This window comes from Mustela putorius, unplaced genomic scaffold, assembly GCF_011764305.1.
Source record: "Mustela putorius furo isolate JIRA1106 unplaced genomic scaffold, ASM1176430v1.1 tig00003845_pilon_pilon_pilon, whole genome shotgun sequence".
NCBI classification, from domain to species: Eukaryota; Metazoa; Chordata; class Mammalia; order Carnivora; family Mustelidae; genus Mustela; species Mustela putorius.
Window position 1 is genome coordinate 6745116 of NW_025421998.1, and position 24014 is coordinate 6769129.

The following is a 24014-nucleotide window of genomic DNA, read 5'->3' on the forward strand; positions in this document are numbered from 1 at the left end:
TTCATGTATCTACATGTATCTTCTGTATCTTAACAACTTCCTTGATACTTTATAATTCTATTGCTTCACTAAATAGTATCTTATATTTTCTGAATTAAAATGACAAGTGCACAAATTTTATATGAAAGTAATGGAAATGTTTCTGATCTAAGTAGTTCAAAGAGGCTGTTGGTTGTTTCAGCTGGGTTTTCCAGTTCAACAGGTGAGCATATTGTCTTGAAATGCTGAGAGTTCAATCAGCACTTCATGATTTGTTTTCCTTTTAACTTTGGACAGGAACTGTAGCACACCACTAAGTAGCACAGGAGATAGGGGACATCCTACTACTCCCGATTTTGAAGGGAATGTTTCTAATGACTCCCTACTAAGCATATAATTGTGGTTCAGTTTTGTCTTAAAATCTATCATCTATCTATATCTGTCATCTAATTATAATCATCTATCTTCTATCATAAAATCTATGTAAAGCTAAGGAAGTTTATTTTTTCAAGGAAGTTTCATTCTTAGTTTATTCCATAGTTTTTAATAAGGTGTGAAACATTATCAGATAATCAGACTCTTTTTGTTTTGGGGGGGGTTCTTTTGCATTGATAGAAATAATTATGTTTCTTTTAAGTTAATTACATTAATAAATTAATGTAATGAATGACATTTCTAATTTATTTTTATTTATTATATATATAATATATATGTTATATTATATATATAATAATATATATTATGTATTTAACTAGCATTGTACTTAGTTAGTACAAATTCTTTTTTGTACTAAAAGAATTTTAGTACAAATTTACTTTGTACTAAATGTTTAGTGCTTGACTTTCGGTTTCCCATGAAAATAAGTATTTGTGGAGGAAATAACCTCTTCAGTTTGTATTTCACCCGCTGGAGTTTTCGAAGGGCTGAGTGGAGGTGTAAATGGTGAGGGGCTTGTTCTGCTGGGCCAGCCAACCCTTCTTCTCCTCTCGGGAAGCTTCTTTACCCATTTTCTGTACCGGGCAGGACTCAGGGCAGGAGGCATTGTACAGAGACGATGCTGTACAGATTCTAGCACAGAATTTAAAAAGCTTCTTACAAACTATCAACCATTTCTTCCAGCAGTCTGATTATTTTATTTACTTATCTATTTCTATGTTCTATAGATCCTAGAATGTTTTCCATGTAGGTAAAGACATGTCTGATTTATTCAGCATTGAAATTCCAATTCTGACACTAATAGGCATCAAATCATTATGCATTTAATGAATTATCAAAAATAATGTAAATCTATTCTCTTCTTTATATGTGTGTTTGCTTCTTCTGAGACTACTCCAGTCCCAGGAGAAATGACACATATGGTGCATTGCTTATTCTCAGAAAAATGGTCATACTTAATTTTTTTTTTTTTGGCAAAATAAAGACATAGGTTGGATTGTGATACAGCACAACTACAAAAATAATATAACAAGTTTAAATTATCAGAAAACATGGAACATGAAGGAAAACACTCTATATAACATGTAACTATACATATGAATATATATGTATGTTTGTGCATATATATGAATATCTACATGTGTGTATGTGATATTCATATATATATGAATATCTACATGTGTGTATGAATATATATATGTATATATATATATGAATAGCTATATATATGAATGGCATCTAGTCAATTTTCTCTGTACACAAAGCAGGGATAAATACATCACATTCTACTAAGTATAGAATGTATTAGAATAGTCTACATAATTGTGTCAGAAATCTATTAATAGTATGCTTAGATCAATTCATTAGTGAGCTGCTTTCATGATCAAGGCTATGTATTAGGGCTAGTCTTGCTATAGGTTAATGAACAGACTTATGTACATCATACCAGTTACAGAAATAAGGAGTTTTGAACTGAGAGTAATTAGCCATAGTTGTTAGCCCATGGAATATGCAGCATACAGGACCTTAAGGGAAATATGGCAAATGATAAATGTCTTGTCTGTGGTATGTGCCAAGGAACTCTAATATAGCTAAGATCCAAATGGGGACTCTTCCCTATTTTACATATCCTATAATCCTTTTCTATTATGCCCAAGCCTACAGAGCAAGTCAGTTCATGTGGCAGCTTATTAGTAATACCTTTGTGAATGAAAGAGAAAAGACCTGCCCTTGCAGCCACAAAACACCAGCCCTCCTGGCAGCAATGGGAGTCCTTCCAGGCTGCCAGAGACACCTGCGTCTGAAAGTGCTCTGATTTTGTTTCATTTTTCCCTCCTTTCCTCCATAACTCCCCAGGGAGGGAGACAAACCATAAAATACTCTTAATCTCAGGAAACAAACTGAAGGTTGCTGGGTGTGGGGCGGGGGAGAGGGACGAGGTGGCTGGGTGATGGGCACTGGGAGGGTATGTGCTATTGTGAGTGCTGGGTGTTGTGTAAGACTGATGAATCACAGCCCTGCACCCCTGCAACAAGTAATACATTATATGTTAATAAAAAAAGAAAAAAGAAAGTACTCTGAAATACCAGTGAATATACTGGTTTTCTCTAGTATATAGGATGTACGATTAAGTATTTGCAAAACTTATTAAAAGAAGGGGTACAAATGTAAGGCAAGAAAAAAACTGAGTTGAAATATGTATTATCTATATAATATTAAACTTTTTTTTAAAGATTTTATTTATTTATTTGACAGAGAGAGAGAGAGAGATCACAAGCAGACAGAGAGGCGGTGGGGGCGGGGAGCAGATTTTCCGCTGAGCACAGCCCGGTGTGGGGCTGGATCCCAGGACCCTGATCATGACCTGAGCTGAAGGCAGAGGCTTACTCCACTGAGCCACCCAGGTGCCCCTGTAATATTAAAACTTTCAAAACTAACGATAAATCATTAACACACATATATAAAAACATTATGTAACAAGATAATTTTACCTTTTTAAAATGCACTTTAATACATTTACAGAGTCATTTAAATAGCCTGTCACTTTTTCTGCAAGAAACAAACTATAATGTTTTTTTTCTTGAATATATGTCCTTCATTCTAAAACAAATTCCTGTCAGTGGGATTGTGGAGTAAGTCATTTTAAAATATTTAAGTCTTTCCACACATTTCCATATGTCCCTCTAGATTATGTGTGTCAGTTTGTATTTCCTAATACCTCATGTTATTATATACAGCAGCCTGGGTAGAACTAGTGTTAGTGGAAAGTTGTGATAAAAATACTGAGCACTTCCAGATTCATTTAAAACAGACATAACGCAAGAATTCAAATTCTTTTCATCTTTTATAACTTAACTCAGTACCCATCTGGAAAATATTTGCCAATCGTTAAAGCACTGACCATTTCTCAGAAAAAAAGAACAACGTGAATCTATTGATTTAATACATCCGTGAAGATGCACATTTCTTATTCAATGTATTATCAGGAAGTTGGTATTTTGCTTGCCCTTCCCAGGCTGCCAACTATTCCATTCTATTTTTTTTTAAGATTTTATTTATTTATTTGACAGACAGAGATCATAAGCAGGCAGAGAGGCAGGCAGAGAGAGAGGAGGAAGCAGTTTCCCTGCTGAGCAGGGGGCCCGATGCGGGACTCGATCCCATGACCCTGGGATCATGACCTGAGCCGAAGGCAGAGTCTTTAACCTACTGAGACACCCAGGTGCTCCCATTCTATTTTTTAAGTTGGGTTTGCTTTTCTTTGTGTTTTGGTCTTTAGCATCCATGCTGACTTTAGAAGCGTGGCAGAAGAAGGGTCCCCATTCTGGCCACTTCCTTGGCTGTAAGTCCATCATTCCAGGGACTGGCCCCAGCAAGCCTTCCAATTCTTTCCAGATGTCCTACTATCCAAGAATCAAACTCCCCTGCAAATTGGTTCCAACACACTTCAGGAGCCAGTGTGCTCCTGAACCCCCAAAGGCAGATGTCAGGGCTACTGAGCATACCCTGAGCCTGAGGTATCTACAGCCAGAGGCGGGGAAGGGTACATTCTCACACGTGTACGGAGGATGTTCAGGGCTGTGGAAGAAGCCAGAGCGTAGAACAACCCAGCCGTGCCGGGCACCTGGTGGCAGGAGAGAAAGCTCTTCATCTTAATATCTTACTGAACTTGTTCTACATAAACAATCCTCTGAACATCAAAACCCAATAATATTGACACTTCTTTTCAGTATTTATACTGTTTTTCCCACAGCTTAGAAAACCACACCTAAAAATTTAAAAGTACATATTTGTTACAGAGAAAATATGTGATTGTGTTGTTGTTGTTTTTTAAAGATTCATTTGTTTATTGGAGAAAGAGAGAGAGAATGAGTCAGGAGAAGGAGAGAGAGAGGAGAGAGAAAAGCCCAAGCAGACGCCCCACTGAGTGCAGAGCAGGTCCCAGAGCTCACTCAGGGCTCCAACTGGGGCTGAATCCCAGCACTTGGAGATCATGACCCGAGCATGAGTCGGAGGCTTAGACCAAGGAACCACCCAGGTGCTCCCTTCCCCTCACCTTTTTCTTAAATTAGTTTCTAAATTTAAATTTAGAAATGTAAATTGTAAAAATTTGTAAAATGTAAAAAATTGTAAAATGTAAAAATTCATCTTTAAATCTTTAAATTTAAGAAGTGGCATAGACCTCGGGCGCCTGGGTGGCTCAGTGGGTTAAGCCCCTGCCTTCGGCTCAGGTCATGATCTCAGGGTCCTGGGATCGAGTCCCGCATCGGGCTCTCTGCTCAGCAGAGAGCCTGCTTCTCTCTCTCTCTCTCTGCCTGCCTCTCCATCTACTTGTGATTTCTCTCTGTCAAATAAATAAATAAAATCTTTAAAAAAAAAAAAAAAAAAAAAGAAGTGGCATAGACCAAATTTTGTTTGGACATGAAAAGAGAAAAAGTGAGGGTATCTATATTAACATCCCAAGGAGAAAGATTCAAGCCAAAAGAAAATCAAATTGGATGAAAAGGTTATATTATATTGATGAAATAAAGTCCACAAAGAAAATTAGATTATCCTCAAGTAGAATATTAAAATATGTAATACAAGATCTCTTTTCATTGCCTGGAAATACTGACTCAAATTCCAATAATAATGTCAGATGTTAACATTACCATATGTTACCGATGGGTAGTAAAAACAAAATACCAGCTAGCTAATTCTATTGGTTTACTTGCTATTTATTAAAAAAAAAGCCACTCTAAACTGAGATATTAAATTTTATTTCAATGCTCAATATGGTTACAAAATTAATCACTTACCTAGAATGACAAGAAACTCCAAACAATCTAAACGCAGAAATTATGCAGTTCAATATACCTAACCACAGTGAATAAAAATGGGTTTTATCACTACAAAGATAAGAAAATTTATCCCAAAATTTAAAAAATAATAATAAGGCAAAAAGACATACTTTCCCACATAATGCTTTGAGGGAATATTTGGGACTAAGTGACAAGTGTTAAACTTTTTTTTTCTCCTTTTGAAATTCTTTTTTTTTTTCTTCTTTCTCTTTTTAACTTTTTAATTTGAATATTACATTAGTTCAGGTGTATAACATAATGATTCAAGAAGTGTATGTGTTATGCTATGTTCACCTGGAGTGTAGCCAACACCAGTCACCATTCAATGCTATTATAACATCATTGACTAGATTCCCTATGCCCTGTCTTTTACTCCCAGTGACATATGCTTTCCATAATGGACGCTTGATTTTCATGTTCCTTGGAACACTTGCTCCTCAGAACACTCTCTGGTTGATAGTGTTCTGAGGAACACTATCTGGGGATAGGACACTATCCCAGAGGATAGAACACTGTCTATCTTCTGTGTTCCTCAGAACACAATCCTTTCTCAAGCCATCACTCAACAATTCTGATGTTATATAATTAAGGTTGAATAGAACCACTTGGATTTAATAAAACATTGTGATGTTAAATCATTTTTACAGAATCCAAAGATCCAGACTGGTACATATTCATTACATGAAACAGGAGAGAAAAATCCTAATCAAAGGTCACATTTTCCATTTTCCTGCCTTCCCAGTCTTCTTTTCTTCCTTTCTTCATTTTTTGGTTTGTGTCTAATAAACTCAATGTGTTTTCTCCAAACACTTGACATCTGATTTGATTTACATCCCTGTGTCTAACAAGAGTAACATACAGTCCTTTGAATTACATCCGTTCATCTTATTCCAATCCATAGTAGCAATAGAATACAACATTGTACTGGTTAGTTTTTGAAGCTTAAATGAAGGAAAGAATAAAAAGTTTTATCCCAAATATGTTCAGCTTTGTGACTTTCTAAAGAACTCTTCTCTTATGGTTCTTCCTCATTTTAAATTCTGTAACTCAGTAAAATATCTGTTTAACAAAAATTTTCCAAAAATATCTGTATCTTTTACAAAATGGTTTCAAATATTCTTATTGAAATTTTCTTATATCTGAGTGAAACACAAGCTAAATAAATAACCTATCCTTTATGATGTTTGGTAAACTCTAGGCTTGATATCATAATCCATTCCTTCCTCCTTGAGAACTTAAAATTCTAAAAATAAAATAATAATAGTAATAATCTCTTTATTCTAAAATACCACATGTTTTATAAGTACTGCCTTTGGAAGGAAACAATTTTAATAATGAATTGGCTGATCATATATATTGCACAGTATTAGTCATGAAATACCAAATATATTCTGATATATACGTGCATTTGTGCATAGAAATGACTAGGCATTTGCTAACCAATTTGATAATCAAGATTAGGGGGTGGGTTCGTAGGTTGCTGTCCTCCTTGTGCTTAACTGTCTTTTTATCCCCAAATGGTCTTTCCTGTTAATGCATTATTATACAATAAGTGTTATTTAAGAATACAGACCTGATGATCTACTTAGCCCTTTGATTTTCAAAGGAAATAAATATAGTAAAGAAAACCATTTTACTGATATGTAAAAAATTGCACACATTTTGAATCCAAATAACCAAATTATATTTTGTTCAAAGTTAGCATTCAGACAGATACATTGCTGATCTAGGAATAAACATCCTCCTTCCACATTCTCCTGTAGGCTTAGCCATTATCAGAAATAGGAGCCAACAAGCAAAGTGTGTACATGAGGAGCTTTTACTCCCATGACTTATGGGAGTAAGTCACTTACACTCCCAGATGAGTGAGTGGATTTTGAACTGAAGACAATGTTCATGGACTACATTCCATGATATAGATATAGGCAGTCAATGCATGTAACTAAATAAAATCATCAGGAATAAGAATATATAAAAAATACAACAGAATTTTAAGAAATGCAATAGAATTTAAGGTTCACTCAGTTATAAATTTTAATATGAACTTTACATTATCTCTTTATAAAGACATATGGATATAATTTTATAGAGATAAAACTATTTTATCTTAAGGTGTATTTGCTATTCATTTGATGAATGAAGAGCTAATTATTATTATTTCAGAAATGTTTACCTAAATACCAAAGCCTTTGGAAATATTTTTAATCCAACCTTTAAAATCTGATTTAGAGAATAAAAAATAAAAATCAAATTGAGAGCCAGTCAATGTTTGAAATAAAATCGTTTCATTAAATGGGAAAATCACGTAAAATTTAAGGAAATACTTGTGGTATAGCCAGGTCATTCTTTTCAGAATAAAAACCTGTTAGCTGGTACATTTGAGGAGAATTTATAGAAACTGAAAAGACCCAGAACAGCAAAAACATTACTGAGGGAAAGCTAAGCGTGGACAAAGGGTCAACCAAGTCTGCCCGAGTTCGTAAGGAGATCAACGCAGCATCTCACAGGCTCCTCTTTCTACCCCCACATTAGGGTCCCACCTGAGTAATAGAGACCAGAAACTGTGGGAATGATCCACAAGAACTACAGCCAGCCCTATGGGCTTTGTTCTCAATTTATCTTAATGCATGTCCCTTTTGAACTTCAGCAACAATTCCTGCCTTATTTAGGAGATGCAATCCCTAAATTTAATCCATTTCTAGACATTGGTTCCCCTTTTTATTCTCTGAGTCTGAGTTGTCCTGACTTCTTGCCACACATTCCACTTCTCATCTCCTATTGCTGTTGGCAGGACTTCTTCGTTTAGTTTCTGAGTTCTTACTGTCTGGAGAATGCCTAACCTTCTGGTTAGATATTTGAATGCTACTGATTCTTGGATTTAGGGCCCCTGAATGCTGAAACGCTGTTTTGAGTCTCTGAGAATAATCACTTGCCCAGTTATCGGATTTTTTTTTTTTTAGGTGGCATTCTGAACTGAAAGCAGTTTCAGTTCTTCTGTGTTTTCCTATTACAAAGCTCAAGAACCACCCCTCCCCACCTGCTCTGGTACTCTACTACCTGATAATTATCTGTCCTTTCCCATTTCATGACATGCATCTCAGTAAGTGGCATCTCTTAAAAAGCACTGAAAAGAAACTCTGACTTCTCTTGTATTTGGCTAATGGATCTGTTGGATAATGATGTATGATGAAATCAAGTAGCCAGGAAAAACACGAAAGAATGTTGGATCAGAAGGAAGAATAAAAATTTTAAAAATATTATTGTTAAAGGTAAATTCTATTTGTTCTAAACAAAAGTAATTTCTTGTTTTCTTTACTCTGTTGAGTCTTTTCTGCACTTTCTCTTACCAGATAAGAATCAGCAATTTGTCCTTTACTTTTAACCTTATGCAGCATAAAGAACTAAATTATATTTTAGGTCACTAATTTGATTTAGTCATAAATTATGAAAATTTCAAATACCACTATACTGAACCAAAATCTGATATATGCAAAACTATAGAAAGAAATGAGAGAGGAGATTAAATCCAGAGACTATCAAGACTCATAAATTTCGGGGCGCCTTGGTGGCTCAGTGGGTTAAGCCGCTGCCTTCGGCTCAGGTCATGATCTCAGAGTCCTGGGATCGAGTCCCGCATCGGGCTCTCTGCTCAGCGGAGAGCCTGCTTCCCTCTCTCTCTCTCTCTTCCTGCCTCTCCATCTACTTGTGATTTCTCTCTGTCAAATAAATAAATAAAATCTTTAAAAAAAAAAAAGACTCATAAATTTCTCTAAAATAATGGAGTATAATACAATGATATTCTGAATTCATCAGTAATTTAGTAATGATAACCAAAACCTAAGTAAATAATTGGACTCCCAGAATGAAAATAGTAAAGATTAACTGTTCACATCCTATAGATCTGAATTATATAGGACTCATTTTTCAAACTGACATTAAAATTTATTTTAAAACTATGGTGCCAATTAGCAACTTCTGAAAGTATGAGAAATATATCCTTTTCTTTTTAAGTACATATAAGTTCAGAAGATTTGGGTGGGAAGTTAAAAAAAAAAAAGTCTATTCTTTCACTATATTTTCACATAACCAGCTCTTATTTGGTTAGGAAATTTGATAACAAATGCACAAATCATCTGGCTGGGTAAAATTAGGCATATATAGTCTACTAGTACCTTCACATTTACATGTTTTAATCCCACCAAATAAACACTCTTAATCAATAGTAGCTTAAGTAACTGGGCCAACAGATGAGTGAAAGGATTCATAGAGATAAATTTCAGGCAGGATAAGCCACAAATGATGATGGTGATGATGGTGGTGTAATCCGACATTTTTGAATGCTTACTAGGGATAAGTCACTGTTCTCCACAGGGACGGAGTAACTTCATCATGACAATAACGTCAGGAGACAGGAGTACTTTTCCCATTTTCCAGAGACAAAACGGAAGTGGTTAAAATGGTTAGGTACTTGTCCAAGATCAGACAGCTGGATGGTATACCCACGTGGATTTCTGGAACGAAGGTTCTAGAGTTTCGGGAACTGAAACTAGTTTCACAAGCTCAAAGCAGAGAGTGTGGGAGAGACAAAGAGGGTGTGAAATTACAGAATGCCTAACGGGAAGGTAAAGGGAAACAGTGGATTCTTTTTTTTTAACCCCCTAAGATTTATTTATTTATGTATTTACTTGAGAGAGAGCAAGAGCTTACTAGCAGGGGGAGGGACAGAGGGAAAGGCAGAGACTCCCAAGGAGATGCCACACTGAGCACAGAACCCAAGGGGCTTGATTTCAAAACCCATGAGATCCTTACCTGAGCAGAAATCAGGCGTTAGATGATGAACTGAGTGAGCCACTCAGGTACCCTAGTGAACAGTAGATTCTGTTCCTAGAGAAAGGTACTGATCAGAGGTGGATAGAGGGTGACTGCATTGCAGAGGGCTAACCAGGGCCTCCACAAAAAAGCCGAAGTTGGAATCAGGAAATGTGCATTTTGCTCACTGCAGCTATAAGCCCAGGAAGGACAGAGGGTTGAGATGGACTGGAGCTCGGGCTGTGTATATCAGCCCCAATACTCCACATACCTCCCTCCAACAGCTGCTCTTGTCAGCAAGGCTGACAGCCAGGGCCCCAGGAAGAGTCACTTGGATCAGAAAGACATTGGGTTCCAGAAAGGGGGAGCAGAAAGTGTCAGGGAAAGGGTCTTTACTCCATCCAGGCTACTCTGTGGGGAGTGGTGCCCACCGGCTACCTCCAGAGTGGGACCAGCCATGGTTATTTCCAGAACCCGGCTTGACCAGGCTGTGATATCATCCACTGAGTGAGAGAGAGGGGAGGACAGCTGGAGAGGGTTCGGGTACAGAAACAGGAGGGCATTATGAAAAGAACAGGTGCCCTCAACTAGACTCGATTTTCTATCTCCTTTACAGATAAATATCATTCTCTTTAGTCACACTTAGTTTTTTTTAGCTATTACTAATGTCTTGAAGAGTGACTATCTTTCAGATATGTAAATTCAAATGTATATTTAAACAACCTTTGCTATTATTGAAAATAAAAATCCTATTTTGAATGACTTTAGAAGTCATGTTAAGAAAATTCGGCTATCTTCTGATGCTAAGATTAGTTTGAATACCGTTTATTAAATATTTTAAAGTGTACTTGTTGTCACTTAAAAAAGCACTTTATTTGAAATTGTTAGAGCAAATATTCTTAGAACAATACAATTATATAAACTTTCATAAATTCATTGACATCTATATACTGAAAAAACCCTAAAAATAAAATACTTATTAAATGAATAAGCCAAATATAATACTTAATAATGACTCAACAATTAACTTTGAAAAACAAAGCAGTCGGGTGCAGTTTTGTTTTCAGGTAGGGAAGCCTGTAATGAAATGAGTCTGAATTACTCCTGGAATGAGCCCAATTCAATATCTTGTTGATCTCAAAGATAATCTGTTGCTCTAATTAAATTCATGAGTTATAAATTAAAAGTTGGTACAAACAACATGAAAGGAGTTGATAATACAAGAGAGAAGGGATATTAGAAATATGAGGAAAATTATTAGTCTTGCCAGAGAAAACAGAATGACAATGAGGAAGATGACTACTTTGTTATTTATTACTGTGGATCCTAACTTAGTGCAAGGAAGAAAATATCAGTAAATTGAACATGGGTGCCTGGGTGAGCCAGTTGTTAAATGTCTGCCTTCTGATCAGGTCATGATCCCAGGGTCCTGGGACTGAGCCCCACATCAGGCTCTCTGCTTGGTAGAGAGCCTGCTTCTCCCTCAGTCTCTGTTGCGCCTCCTGCTCATGCAGTCTCTCCCTCTGCCCAAACAAAACAAAACAAAACAAACCTTAAAAATAAATAAATAATGAAATAATGAAATATACAAAGACACATATTTAGGTGACTTGAAGTGTTTGAGGAATTATCTGAAATGTTATTAAAACAACATGCTGTAAATTTACATAAAGATCAGTTAAATAAAGTTACCCTGAAAAAACTAGAATTGATTTCTGTAGTGAAAAATCTATTGAAAAGTTAAGTAAAACCATTGAAAAACAACATCCTTACCTATTTTGAAAAGGCTATCCTTGTAAACCTCAGCAAAAACAAATACAAAATAATTTACTAGTTTTTTGATCAATCAAATATTATAACTTAGATCATAATTTTCCAATCTTCAGGTTTATCTAAAATAATCTTAGAATTTTTTCCAAAGAAAATTATTGGAACTGTGTTAAGTAGCTGCAGTAGAATAAAGGTTTATCCCCCACTTCTTTCATTCAGATGTGAAATCCTAATCTCTAATGTAATGGGATTTGGAGGTAGGGAGGGTCTTTGATAGATGATTAGGTAATGAGGCAGATCCCTCATGAATAGGAGTAGTGCCCTTGTAAGAGAGACCCAGAGAACTCCCTCTGCCCCTTCTGCATGTGAGGACTCAAGGAGATGATGGTCTTCTGAGAACAAGGAAGCCGACTCTCACCAGACGCTGACTGTGCCAGAGCCTTGGTCTTGGACTTTCAGCCCCCAGAACTGTGAGAAATGTATTTCTGTTGTTTTATAAACCACGTAATCCATGGTGTTTTGTTATAAAAGCACACAGAGGCTAAGACAGTAACCATGTAAGTTAGCACTGGATAAAGCCTGATGTGACCGACAGTCAATACAACCATGGAAGTTAATTTTCCTCTTATGTACAATATGAGCAGGAAGCAACGAAGGCAAGTTTGATTTTCCTCCATGGAATACTCAGGAAATAAGGTTCCTACATTCCTTCCCACCTTCTTCTCCACCTTACTTTGAGTTTGGGCCACTTCCTACAGTTCAGCCTTAAGCTTTCATATCTACATTCCAGGCAGCATTAAGAATACTCTTGGAAATTACACACAGAAATTCACTTTCCATTAGGCATGGAAATTAGGCCACACAGAGACATAAGAAAAACAAAACAAAACAAAAAAAGAAAAGTGACATTTGCAGTGTTGTGTCATGTGCCACCTCAACTTTTGGTTTGATAAGCATAGAAATACCCAGGGTATTCAGAGGTTAATGAAATATATATTTGGAAATTTTAATCTATTCTTTCTCTTTGGCATGGACAAGAAGACATGCAAATGGTCAAGAGACACAGGAAAAGGTGCTCAACCTCACTAATCCCCAGGGAAATGCAAATCAAAACCAGAGTGTGATATGACATTGTCCCTGTCAAAATGGCCAGAATCAAAATGATAAGAAATAACAAGTGTTGGCAGGGAGGTGGAGAAGAATTCCCTCTTACACTGCTAATGGGAATGTAAACTGGGAGAGCCACTGTGAAAAGCAGTATGGAGTTTCCTTGGAAAATTAAAAAATAGAACTATAATGTGATCCAATAATTCCACTCCTAAGCAATTTACCCAAAGAAAGCTAAAACACTAATTCAAAAAGATATATTCATTATTATATTTATTGCAGTATTATTTACAATAGTTTAGATATGGAAGTGATCTCAGTGTCCATTGATAGATGAATAGATAAGAAATATATGATATCTATATATCTATCATCTATCTATCTGCCATCTATCATTATGAATACAATAGAATATTTTGGATCCATAAAAAAGGATGAAATTATGCCATTTTGACAACATGAATGGATCTAAAGAGTATTAAGCTAAGTGAATAAATTAGATTGAGAAAGACAAATACCATAAGATTTTACTCATATGTAGAATCTGAAAAATAAACAAATAAACAAGCAAAATGCAGAATCAGATCTGTAAATAGAAAGACCAAACTAATGGTTGCAAGGGAGTGTGGGCAAACTGGGTGCTGGGGAGTAGAAGATACGGGTTTCCAATTATGGAATGAATAAGTCATGACAATAAAAGGCACAGCCTAAGGAATATAGTCAATGATATTTTAATAGCATTGTATGCTGACAGCTGGGTGGTGAGCACAGCATAACACATAAACTTGCAGAATCACTATGTTGTACACCTGAAACTAATGTAACATTGTATGTCAACCACATTCAAATAAAAACATTAAGACATAAAAGAGTATTGGCTTGAGCAACAAGCTCTAGATTTTAAGTCAGAGGAGAAAGATATTCTCCTAAATCATCATTTAACATATACTTCTATTTTATAGCATTCACAGATAAATATATTTCATTTTAGTTTCTTATCTCTATAAAGCTATTCTCTTATTCTAGAGATGAATATATTTTTAGTAAATAAAATTTGCTTCATAATACTGGTTTTGAAATTAAATTACACTCTTCAAATTGCTTTGAAACATTATTAGGATTTAATTTATCAAATTTAACTAAATTATGACTACGTATGTCAAACATAGATATTTACATGTCATGTGGGTGAAGATAGTCTTTTAATTGAAAGAATTTCACAACTAGCAATTCTTATTACTTTACTATGCATGTTAACAGAATTCAGTAGAGAAATCTATTCTTATAATAGGGAACAGTATAACCTTAAGAACATTGTTTCTACTTGTTGTAAATCAGCAAATAGGTTATTTTATTCACCTTTATTTTTCTTTTTATTTTTTAAACTAGATCCAGCTGTCTTATTTGCTCAGAGTAATACATTTTATAGCATAGCATCTGAATATACACATTTTACGGTGTTTGCTGATCTGCTTCATAGCTTCTGTTCAGTTGCAACTAACTGGCTTCTTAAAAAAAAAAAAAAAAAAAATTCTCCCTTCTCAGACACCATAATGGTTATCTGTTAACAAATCAGCGGCAGCTTTGTTTTGCATCCTTTTGACATGGTCACAAGCTGATGGAGCTGCCTAGAGCAGAGGGACAAAAGTGCTTGTCAATTTCTGCTAGGAACAGAATGTATCATTTCTACTTCTTTTTATTGACTAGGCAAGTCAGAACACTAGGACCAATGTCAGTAAGATGGGGAAGTATATTTCTACCCTGGTGAGAAGCAAGGAATATTTCTGGTGTCACAATAGAGCAGGGTCTATCTTTCTAGACCTTAATTTTGTTTTTTCTCATCTCCTCACGGGGGATACACACTCCCTCATCAAAGGCATCAAGCCCCAAATCCTAATAACATCATCCATCAAAGACATGGAGCAATCTCTACATCTGGTCTGGAGCTGTGTCTTCTTGATAAGGAGACCGATGAACTAAAACCAAGTTAAAATGCCCCCCCCCGCCCCCTTGTATTCAGTGGAGCAACAAAACAATAGAATTGCAATAAAAGCTCTCATTCAGAAAAGAGAACAACTGGAAGCAGCCAGCTACCCCTGGCCTGTAGTAATCCCTTAAACCTGCTGTGTGGATATTTTGAGAAGCTCTTAATTTTAGGATGGGGGATGTTGTTTAGGCCCTGATTATGTACCTCAGGAATCGATAACCGCCCTCTCACTCTGTTACCAGTCCCCTCTTACCCTTCTCTGCCGCTCCTGGCTCTACTTTTGGAGCTATTCTTCCTTTTCACCATCTTATTTCACCATGGCTGAGAAGGTCGTTAAGAATCTGCCCTGTGTGGGGACTAGATAGATTTCTCAGTCTGTCCCTGTCCTTTCAAGTTTGGAGAATCGATGTTTGTTTTAGATTCTGAATAGCCAAACTCTTTTTGGGGCCATGCTGATGACCGTTGGAAATAGAACTCTCAAAAACTTAGTTGTCTTCTCCATCTTTCCTGGAAGAGGGACCAAATATGTTTGATTAATAATATAGCCTACATAGAGGTGGGATTTTTTTTTTTAAATATATATAGAACCTTTGATAAACTCACCTTAATAGCTGTTTCTACTGGCTTTTTATATTTCATGTTGCTTGGATTTGCTCATTAGAAATAACATTTGAGGGGCACCTGGGTGGCTCAGTGGGTTAAAGCCTCTGCCTTCGGCTCGGGTCGTGATCCCAGGGTCCTGGGATCGAGCCCCACGTCGGGTCGGGCTCTCTGCTCAGCGGGGAGCCTGCTTCCCTTCCTCTATCTGTCTGCCTCTCTGTCTACTTATAATCTCTGTAAAAAAAAAAAAAAAAAAAAAAAAGAAAGAAAGAAAAAAATAATAACATTTGAAAAACACTTAGAAATCAAATCTTGGAGTTGATGGACTACCATTCAGCATTCCTGACCAGTCCTTTGGCCTTCATATACGTAAACAAGAGATGGGGTCTTACAGCCTACCAAACCTATTCGCTGACTTTTCTACTCATCAGTCGCTAGTGTGCAAATCTGTCTTCCAGTAGTTTCCAGGTACCATTCTTCATTCAGGCAACATATCATCACACCATAAATATAAGGAATCATCTTACAAGCCAACACTGACCAGTCAATCTATCTCCTGTTGTGAGCCAGTAATATGGCCTGGGGAAAAAAAAAATCTCTGGTTACTAAAATTATATTTTCCTACAGCGTGTCCCCCTCTTTGTTCTCCTTTCAGCATGTTCTCTTTAACGTGTGTTTTGTCTTTTAAAGCGTGCCTCACAAACTAAATGCAGATGTCTAGACATCCTTGGGTCACTGTAGAATTGAGTAGGGCTGTTGTTCCCTTCATTTTAAATAATTGCTCTTTTATATATTGAAGATTACATATTCTCTCATTTTCTAGATGTATTCTGAACTGATTTTTGTAAAGGGATAATCTATATCCTCTATTATTTAATTAGTCACTTAATATAGTTGCTGTATATCCTTGCTGCTAGGCATGCCTTTTATATGTTTTATCCATATTGATAAAATTTTGAAAAGGACATAGCCAAGGATAAAGCCAGGGGTACCCTACTGGAAGCCACCTTACACATTGACATCCACCCATTAATCATCTCTTCGGGTTGAGTTTTTCAATCAGCTACTAATCCATCACTTTGATCATGCACTTTTCTAAATCTTGTCCACAAATGCCTAGTCTGACATGATTTGTTCTTTGTGGGTCTATATTCACCTCCTTCTCTAAGGAATCATCTTTCAACTTTAATGATGTGTTCCTTAGAAAGGAAGGCAATATTATGCTACACACCAGCAGTAAGCAGAATCGTCATCCAACTTTTCAAAGGGTAATAGTTATTTGTCAAGCTTCAAATTCCTAGGACTTGTAAGTTTCACCATGTTTCCTCAAATGTTTTCAAAAATATATCCATAAACTTATTTTCAAATTATCTGAGAAACTTGAGTATTAATCCATCTGCTTTAGTAGACGTACAAATAGTTACTGGAATTCTTTTCACCTATCCCAGGTCTCAGATCTTTCTTTTTGCTAGTCCTCTTCCTATTTGTCTGTGTCTAAGAAGAATTCTAGAAACAACACCCTCTCTTCCTCATTGTGAGTCATCTACATAACAAATCCCAGACCCAGTGTTTTCTAGTCATTGCTGAGATTATATCTAAAACTCCCATCATTTTGCTTTATCTTTTTTATAGTTAATTTGATGAAATTAGATTAAACTAGAAAAGTGGGTGCTTTAAGGTTTAGATGGTACAATGTTTCCATTAAATTTAAGAAGGAAAGATAGGACTTGTCATGGAAAGAACCCTGAATCTGGGTTCAGATATATAAGGGTATAAAGACTCAACCCAAAACTTTCTAGTTCTCTGTTTGGGGGGCCATACAATTCTTTAACTTACAGTTTGCTCTATAAGATTATATATATTTTTCTAGTATACAGTGCTGTGCCAATGATTCTATGTAAACTGCCTTAAAGTCCTGTGAAAATGGGAAATATAGGGCATTCTGTTATTGTTATTACTTAGTACTATAAAGATGATATAAGAAGCAGGGATAGAAAAGGAGAAATGAAGGCACCATATTGAAAACTAAGGGAAGAAATAGATTATATATATGCTGACATTGTATGTCATTGAGTTAGCCTATGTGTGAATTAAAACTCGGAAATAGTCTATATGTCCTTCTTTTGTAATTAAAATATTAATTATAAAAAATGTGTCAACAATGGCATAAATTGAGTGAGGAAGTTAGAGGGTTTTTTTTTAGTAGTGTTAATATGTCACCAATTGGCATTTTGAGAAAACTTTAGTAGGTTTTCCTTTTTTCAATTTCATAGGTTACATTTTAAATATTTTTATAGTTTTTCAAAATTAAAACGTTTAATGAATTCCACATTAAAAATATTTGTGATGTGAAATTGGGAATATTTTTTCTTTCAGTCACTGGTTATTGAATAATTGACATTGAATTAACTTTATGGTGAAAATTATAAATTATTGAACTGGCTGAAAGCCTATATTTATTAATTTCTTTTGTGTCAATATTTAATTACTTATGAGTATGACCATTTGTAATTTAAAAATTTTTAAGTATGACATAAAAATATTGAAATAAGCCACAGACACTTTATCCATTAAGGTTTTTTATTATTAAGACACTAACTTGAGAAATGAATTAAGACATTAACAAACATATATGTACTTATTTTTCAGAAAAAGACACACCTATGAAATTTACTTTTTCTTATCCATTTGTGTATTTTTTAAATAAAACTTTAGTAGTTTATGTGCTTTAAGAATGGGGAAAATCACTATTATTAGTATTTCAACACATTTGTGACATCAAAAGATAAAATAATAATGAATACAATATCTTTAACTTAGTGTTCATTTAAAATTAATGGCTAGTTTATAATTCATAATATTTAAGGAACTAGTTATTTCTAAGGTGGAAAATGTATTTTAATTTCAAAGACATTTAAACTAAACTATTTAACTGGGTCTCATTATGAAGTTAATCACTTTTCTAAAATACTGCTGCACAGTTGAGTTTTAATTCTGAGATCCCTATACTTCCATTTAAATCAGCATTATTGTACTGCCCTATGAAGATACTTAGTCACTTCATCATAGTTATTTGATTTAGTCAAATTAAAGTCTTGTCATGGGTTTAAGATATGGTGATATATATCAAAGCATCCTCCCCATAGCCAATAAAACTTTTACTCAGTGTTAGTTATTTATGACAGATTCAAACATTTCATCCAAAACAGTCACTCAAAGGGATAGGCAACAGTGACACTCCACATAGTTTCTGTGTGAATACAGATAGAACAAAAGACATAATGACCGTGTGCGTGTGCTCACATGTTCATCCATGCTTCTGTGTCCCTTAGCTTCGGACTGCTTTTACATAAATGTGTTTATTTCTTTCCCTTCCATGTGGGGGAACCTTACCACACCTCCTCACCTTACTTCACTTCTCAGAAGATAAAGGTATGGAGACAGTTATTTGTAATTCTCTTTGCTCCCTTCCACCCCAAAGATGGACAACGTGTGGTGAGATGATTAGTGGAGGTAGACTAGCACTCCCTGAGAGGTCTGCACTTCTCAGAGCAGTAAATCCTCTCCCACATGGAAATGACTTCCCAGTTGAGATTTGTTGTAGACAGTGATAGGAAGCCACTTTGCCACATATCTAAGCCCCATTCTCCAATTAGCTGTACTGTTAATTACGCTGATATTTTGTTCTCTTTGTATGATTCCAATATCGTACATTTCAATTGATTTCAAGCTGTTAGTAGAGAGAAGGAAGAATGTAATTAACTGATATTTCTAAATCTGACCTGTTGACAAAGATATGTTCTCTTCCCCCTCCTCTCTTTTAAAATTTCTGATTGAGAAGTGAGTATGTAACTACATGGTGACCTGCTAGGAACTTATTTACCAAAACATTTGAGTAGAAAAAAGTCTTTTGTTTCTGCTTTTCTGCCAGAAGTTTAGGACTTGTGGGTTTCCAGTGGAGCAGAGCTTACCAAGAAGAAAGCAAAAGAAGCAGAAACCCAATGAGCACAGGTTGAAGCCATGTCTACTTCTGTTGTTTTCATTTACATGAGTAGATGCATTTCCCAGCTTCTTTAGACTAGCTTGAACTGGATTTCTATATTTTGCAACAAAGAGACTGTATCTAAAAGAGGTAACTGTGAGTAAGGAATGCAGACGTCAGAACATGAAACTGGCTGTTTTGAAGGGAATCCCTGACAAAGAGAGTGTCTCTATTTCCAGCTAAATAACTGTAAATTCAGTGGCAAAACATTAAGTTACCTACTGAGTTCAGGTCCATGAGACTCTTGAGCCTTGAGTGCCATTATGAAGTAGCCTGTCTTTTAAAAACAACTCAATTGAGAAGTAATTCATATAATATACAATTTGTCTATTTAAAGTATAAAATCCATGATATAACAAGTACATTTCAGTATATTTACAATTGTGCAATCATAGCCATGGCCTAATTTTAGAAATTTCATCATTCTCCCCCAAAATCTTCACACATATTAGCAGTCAAGCTCCATCTCTCCCCAGTGCACGCCATAGCCCAGACCTGGGCAACCATTAATTTGCTTTCTATTTCTATGGATTTTCTTACTCTGGGTCTATCATAAAAATGGAATCATATTTCAAGTCATCTGTGCTGTGGTGTGTATTCAGACTTTATTTCTTTTTGTTGCCTAATAGTTTTCCACTGTATGGATTATATTACTTACTATTTATCCATTCACCAACTGATGAACACTTAAGTTATTTCACTTCTTGCATATTACAAATAATGCTGCTATGAACTTTCATGTACAAATCTTTATGTGGACATTTTTTTATTTCTCTTGGATATATAATTAGGAATGAAATTTTAAATCATACTGTAGTACTATGTTAACCTTTTGAAGAACTGTAAAACTGCTTTTCAAAGAAGCTGAAACATTTTACATCCTCACCAACAACCTATAAGAGTTCCAATTTTTTCCTAGTTCTCTAACATTTACTGCTATCTTTTTTAATTATAGTCATTCTACCACATATGCAGTGCTATCCCCTGGTTTTGACTTGTACTGCACTAATAGCTAATGATCTTGAGCACCTTAAAGTGCTAATTAACCATTTGTATCTTCTTTGGAGAAGTAGCTATTGAGATCCTTTGACTAACTTCTACTTTCTTTTAATATTTTAATTGTTTAGCTGTAAGAGGTATATATATATATTTTTCAAAAGGTAAGCCCCTTATCCACATATGAGTTGCAATATATCAGACAGATATTATTTGCAAATATGAGGGTAAATATAAGAGAGATGTTTAATTTTTTTTTTTATTGTTTGAAAAGATGATTCGGTACAAAGAAAAAAATTTTAACATATGTATAAATGTATGAGAAGGGGCACTTGGGTTGTTCAGTGGCTTAAGCATCTGCCTTAAGCTCAGGTCATGATCCCAGCATCCTGGGATTAAGCCCCATGTTAGGCTCTCTGCTCAGTGGGGAGTCTGCTTCTCCCTCTCCTTCTCCCTCTCCTTGTGTACTCTTTCTCAAATAAATAAATAAAATCTTCAAAAAAATGTATGAGATGTACAGATGTGTAAAATGTGGAAATAAAACAAAACATGAAATAGACAAAAAAAGTAACATTGTTTCTCTCACTATAGGTGAAATGTACATTTTTTGAAGGAATACTATCGTAAGATGTGCAATGTAAATCCTAGAAAATCTTATTAAAATATCTATAATGAGGAACACATTAGCGGCCACAATGGGGTTACTAAAAAAAACAATTTGATCCCCAAAAGGTTGCAATTGATATTAAAATTTCAAGTTTAATTTAAAAAAACTGTTAGATTTGTTTAAAAAAAACCCTCAGAAACCCATTTTTAGTATAAATATGAGAAAGTATGTATTTTGTTTTTGTTTCTCGAAATACAGACTGATGTGTTTGAATATGAAATAATGTGATGTCTTTTATTTGCTTTAAGATGCTTCAGCTGAGGGACGCCTGGGTGGCTCAGTTGGTTAAGCAGCTGCCTTCGGCTGGGGTCATGATCCCAGCGTCCTGGGATCGAGTCCCACATTGGGCTCCTTGCTCCACGGGGAGTCCGCTTCTCCCTCTGACTCTGCCTGCCACTCTGTCTGCCTGTGCTCGTTCTCCCTCTGAAAATTAAATAAATAAAATCTTTAAAAAAAAAAAAAGATGCTTCAGCTGAAAAGGAAAAAAAGAGTGAGAGAAGAAAGAAAGAAAGAAAGAAAGAAAGAAAGAAAGAAAGAAAGAAAGAAAGAAAAGAGAGAAAGAGAAGGGGAAATGAAAAATGAGAAAGAGGGCAAGTTAAATACATGCGGTGACAAACTGAATTCTGGGGTCCAGCTGATGAGAAGGCGGGTAAGTTTAATGCTCTCAATGATTTTGTGTATGTTCAATTTTTTTTATAATAAACATTTATAATATATAATTATAAGGTTTGCTTTTTATTTTGTTCTTTGCAGTGTCACAAATTACGAATTATTTCCCAAACGCTAAAGGGGCACCTGGGTATCTCAATTGTTAAGCCTCTGCTTTGGGCTCAGGTCATGATCCCAGGGTGCCTTGCTCAGCAGGAAGCCTGCTTCTCCCTTTCCCACTGCCCCTGCTTGCATTCATGCCCTCTCTTGCTGTGTCTCTCTCTGTCAAATAAATAAATAAAATTTTCAGGGAAAAAAAAAAAAACACCTAAAGTCTAAGTGCCAGCAAAGGCAGCAGGGACTTGAAAGTGCAGGCAGGATTCGGTGGGTTACTATCCTGGGCCATCCTTCAGTGACGCTACTGAGAGTTACCTCCAACTTAGAGCACACTGAGGGAGAAAAGGGACACATTATATGCCATTTTCTGTGGTGACTGAAGAAGAAGAAAAGCTGTTACTTTCTGGCTGTGTGGTCTCAAAGTAAGAGCTCCTCAGATTAGGAGAGGACAGCCTGAGCATAATGCTGGTTTTCAAAAAGGCTGAGCAGAACCCTGATCAAATCATTCCTGTGACTATCTGGCATTGTGATTTTACTAAGTTAGTAAAGGGTAAGGGGATTATATGTTTCACTCAGTCTGATTAGAATTTTCTCATACTTGCACACAAACTTTCCCAAGTATTGCTTATCTAGAGACCAGTTCTAGGGGAAGTCCAGTTGACTGACCAAGGGAGCCCTTCCTCTTTTTGTTGTGTAAATTCTGGATCTTTCTGGAAGAACCCTGTGTGTTGATTCCACTGCCTGCAATTTACAAATAGCTTTCTTTTTTTATTGTTTTGTTTTGATTTTACTTTTTTTAAATTTTGTTTTGTTTTATCTTTTTTTTTTTAAGATTTTATTTATTTATCAGAGAGAGAGAGGGGGAGAGAGCGAGCACAGGCAGACAGAATGGCAGGCAGAGGCAGAGGGAGAAGCAGGCCTCCTGCTGAGCAAGGAGCCCGATGTGGGACTTGATCCCAGGATGCTGGGATCATGACCTGAGCCGAAGGCAGCTGCTTAACCAACTGAGCCACCCAGGCGTCCCTTGTTTTATCTTTAATGGCAGTCTTCTTTTTATGCTGCATGCTAGATGTGTTTGGGATGATAGTCAAATTTATTGTTATTGTTATTTTATTTTATCTTTTTAAAGATTTTATTTATTTATCAGAGAGAGAGAGGGGGAGAGAGCGAGCACAGGCAGACAGAATGGCAGGCAGAGGCAGAGGGAGAAGCAGGCTCCCTGCTGAGCAAGGAGCCCGATGTGGGACTTGATCCCAGGACGCTGGGATCATGACCTGAGCCGAAGGTAGCCGCTCAACCTACTGAGCCACCCAGGCGTCCCTATTGTTAGTTTAATCGTTGGACCTCAAGAGTGACATGTGGAACTAAAGGATGCCTAGTACCTGGAGGGAAAACACACACACACACACACACACAGACACACACACACACACACACACACAATTTTCTTTTTATAGCAGGATGTGTTTGAAGTGGTATGTATATAGGAAAGGATGCAGGTGGGATTTGGTGAATTCCTACCACAGAGGTGAGCTAGGAAATGAGCCTTGATCAATCAGAAAACTCTCTAAGCAAAGTAATAAGGAGTGACACTTTTTTTCTTTTCTTTTCTTTTTTTTTTTCCCCCTAGATGCTTCAAGAGCTCTGCAGATGAGTGCCTGGGTGGCTTAGTTACTTAACCAGATGCCTACAGGTCATGATCCCTGGGTCCTGGGATCAATCCCCACATTGGGGTCTGTGTTCAGTGGTGAGTCTGCTTCTCCCTCTCCCTCTGTGATCTCTCTGTCAAATAAACAAATAAATACTTAAATGAGAGAGAGAGAAAGCTCTATAGAAAAGATCCCTCTTTTGTGAATATTATCTTATCTGATAGATAATATCTATCTTATCTGATAGAATATGAGTTGTAATTCCTGGTGGTTATGGTATCTGCCTGCTTTAGGTATGTGAGAGAATGCATATGTGAGAGAATGCATCCCTCTGACATGTAGAAACTCTTGTTTCCAACCATTTTTG